The sequence below is a fragment of the Marmota marmota genome, unplaced genomic scaffold, assembly GCF_001458135.2.
Source record: "Marmota marmota marmota unplaced genomic scaffold, marMar, whole genome shotgun sequence".
Lineage (NCBI taxonomy): Eukaryota > Metazoa > Chordata > Mammalia > Rodentia > Sciuridae > Marmota > Marmota marmota.
The window spans coordinates 14752370-14756240 of NW_025999960.1; positions in this window are offsets into that span (position 1 = coordinate 14752370).

The following is a 3871-nucleotide window of genomic DNA, read 5'->3' on the forward strand; positions in this document are numbered from 1 at the left end:
CGCCGCGCCCCGCCCCCGCTGCCCTGCACGCCGCCTTTGTCCCAGCCCGCCTCAGAGCTCACAGCTGGGCCCAGGCCGGCCTCGGGCGCAGTGCAAGCGCCATTTTGTCCTAAGGCTCCGCGCACCGAAGAAGCTGGTTCCCAGGAGTCTACAGTAGAAGAGCGACTCCGAAGCTGCCTGAGGAGGGGCAGCCGCTCTGAGACAACAGAAAGGGTGAAAAAACAGCCTAACTACAAAGGAGAAGAGCACGCAGGGCCGCCATCTTACCTCTTCCGCAGCGCTCCACCGCGCCGCTCGCCCTTCTCTGGCAAGCGCCAGCAGCTGCTACCTCGGCCCTGCTCTTTTCCGGGCTCCTAGCTGCTGATTGGCTGCTGCTCTCACGGCGCTGTGTCACCATTGGTCGAGGCCCGCCACTAACACGTCTGTAGGGAGCTGAACGCTGAGAAAATGCGCGGCTTGGAGCGACTGGGACGAACGTCGGTCAGCAACTCCCTCCGACCTCAGTGAGAAGGCGGGCTACCGCGCGAGCCGGGATGTTTTTTCCCCCCCTCTCTATATGGCTCACTTTCATCCAACTTTTGGCCTGTGATCCTAGGCAACTGCTTTCTCACCACCCCTACACAGCAGGTAGAAGATTGGACAGAGGCTGGAGAATCACTGTACATTTCATTGTTTATACATGAAAAGGTTTAGTTTGGGGAGCAGTTCACTACATTGAATGGTAATTTCGTGCTGAGCACTCTAAGAAACAGTTGGGGGGGGGGGGCGTTTTCCACAAGTGTGGGAAATAACATGTATCGATTCAGTTAATTTTTCAGAGCAACCCTGAGGTAGAGGCTATTATTAACTCTATTTTACGTAGCTACTAAGAGAGGCGAATTTGAACAGTCTTCACTCTATCTCTATTGCCTCTCATATAGTAAAAGGGCATTGGACTGAAAATAAGGAAATATAAATTATGATTTAGGCCTTTCTTCTTAAAAACTGTACGCCCTGATTCTCTAAAAATTCTCTACAACTTCATGCAAAATAATGCACATTATAGAAATGACAGAAAATATCAATTTTATCATCTTTTAAGGGGTTTTAGTTGAAAGCATTCTTCTATTATCACCACTACTCATAGAAATGAGCCAACACTTTGTAGAGTTTTGTTTATTGTTTTGGTTTTTGCATCCTAACCTCCCAGCTCACTATTGGTTTCATGGTACATAAGAGTAAAACGTGTATCCATGATCATCAATGAGCAGGTGAGCATGATTTTAATGGAAGGCAGCACTTAGAATCTACAGACCTCAAGAAAAGCAGTGTGTTTAGGGGGTGGAAATAACTAAAACGAAGTGTGTGGAAGGGTACTGTTTCCAGAGACTAAGGCAGCCCTTAGTAAAGACCCTCTCCTGAAATTCATTCATTCATGAAATATTTATTAAGCATCTCAGTGCCAGGCACTGGGGATACAGGAGACAACAAGAAAAATAACCCTCATTTCTTGGAGTAAACATTCTAGAATAATGTGGGATTGTGGATGCAAAACAAATATTAATAGCAATAAAAACACGTAGCAAATATTTCAACCCTCAAAAGAGGGTATAGGTGTTATAAACACCCTATTTAAAAAACTAGCTGGAGGACTGGACATAGTTCAGTCAAAGCATTTGTCGTGTATTCGCAAAGCTCTGTGTTCCATCCCCAGTTCCAAAAAAGAAAAGACAAAAAAAAGAACAAGAACCCCACCTAAATAATAATAATAATAATAATAATAATAATAATAATAATATTTTTTAAAAACTGGAGGCAGTAATATTATAGAAAATTTGGGAATCAAAATCTGCAACCAAATGTGGAAATAACAAAAGGAATATTAAAACTACTACAGTAGATGAAGAGACACAGGAATAGATAGAGGTGCAATAAAGACTTTCTTCTAACCAGAGGAAAAATCCTTCTGCTAAGGCCAAGGCAGACAAAAATTACTATTTGGAATTATTCCCAAATGTGGGAATAGAGGGGTGAACAGATATTACTAAGTGATCAAAATAATGGTAAATTTCTTTTAGTACCCAGGGTTAAACCCAGGGGTGCCTTAATCACTGTGCCACATGCCCAGCCCTTTTTATTTTTTATTTTGAGACAGGGTCTAAGTTGCTTAGGGACTTGCTAAATTGCTGAGGTTGGCTTTGAACTTGCAATCCTCCTGCCTCAGCCTCCCACGTAGCTGGAATTATAGGTGTGGGCCACTGTGCCCAGCAAATTTCTTTAAAAAAAACAAGATATCAACAAATTCGTTTATGTCTAACAAAGTAGATGGCCGGCTGTAATTTACTAAATACTTTCCTAGCTGTTGAAAAGCTTGATTGTAAATAAGTGTTGGGAAAGAGGAATTCTTGAAGGAAAAAGAATGCTTGAGAATTTGGAGTTTGGGGGTTAATCATAAAGAACAGAAAAAGAGGAGCTAACAGTGTAAACTTCTGCTATATTAGCTAGAGCTGGATTAGTTTTTTGTTTTTGTTTTTAAAGAATGGTGGAGTGCAGTGGCACACATCTCAAAATTAAATTCAGTCAAAAGAAAACTTTCACAAGCTCTCACCATATCAACCTAAAGCCTGTGGTTCAATCAGTATTGTTTTCCTTCCAGTTATTGTGACTTTGCTGGCCACGCACCTATAGGAGCATCCCATTGTATCTACTGAAGGACATCTCCACCTCTCAAGGGACTTCACAGGTCTCTTTCATCTACTGGATCTTTCCCATCAGCATATGTAAATACTGCAATTTCTCCCATTTTAAAAATAGCAAAAATCTTGATTTTTACCTCATTCTCCAGCTACTGCCCCATTCCTCTATTCCTCTTTTTAGAAAAGCTTAAAGTTGTCATGACATGCTGTCTCCAACTTCTCATTCTCTCAAACCCTCCCCAGTTAGGATTTTCCCAACATCAGATTGATAGTCAAGTTGATATATGACTTTCACCTTGCAGGTTCCTTTCTCTGAGACTTCATCTCATTACACCATTTGGTAAAATCTGACACACTTGGCCATTCTGTCCTCCTTAAAACACTTCTATATCTCCATACTCTTAATAGTTTTTCCTCCTGCTTCAAACACATTCTCAGTCTCTTTTTGTCTCTTGTCCCTTCTCTTTTCCCCAAGGTCTAAGCACTGGACATTTCTCTTTTCTAAGGGCATTCCCTCAATTATCTCACTCCATTCATCAATTGATGATTCCTAAACATCTATTTCCAGCCTGGACCCCTTCTTTGAACTTAAGTCTATATACATCTGTACAGTAGACATCTCCATTGGACGCCTAACTGCAGTTCCAAATTTAATGTTATAGCCAACCTCCTGCTCCTCCTATTATCATCCCCATCTCAGTATTGTCCATTCTTCTAGTTGGTCAAGCCAAACACTGGGAGTCTTCTTTGACTTTACAAATCCTATTGATGTCATTGTCAATATATATAGTACCAGTTCTCATTACCTTCAGCATTTGCAACCTAAGCCACCCTTTTACTAAATTGTGATGAGAGCCTCTTTGCCCTTAACCTGAGTAGCTGGGATCACAGACACACCAATGCACCCAGTTGCCACATGTCTTAGAAAGGGATTCAACTATCGACTGAACATTGAATCATAGCAATCAATTTTTTTCCCTGTCAAAAGTATACAGGAAGCTGGGCATGGTAGCGCAAGCCTGTAATCCCGGTGGCTGGGGGAGGCTGAGGCAGGAGGATGACAAGCTCAAATCCAGCCTCAGCAAACGGGAGGTACTAAGCAACTCAATGAGTCCCTGTCTCTAAATGAAATACAAAATAGGGCTGGGGATGTGGGTCAGTGGAAGTGCCCCTGAGTTCAATCCCTAGTGCCCCCA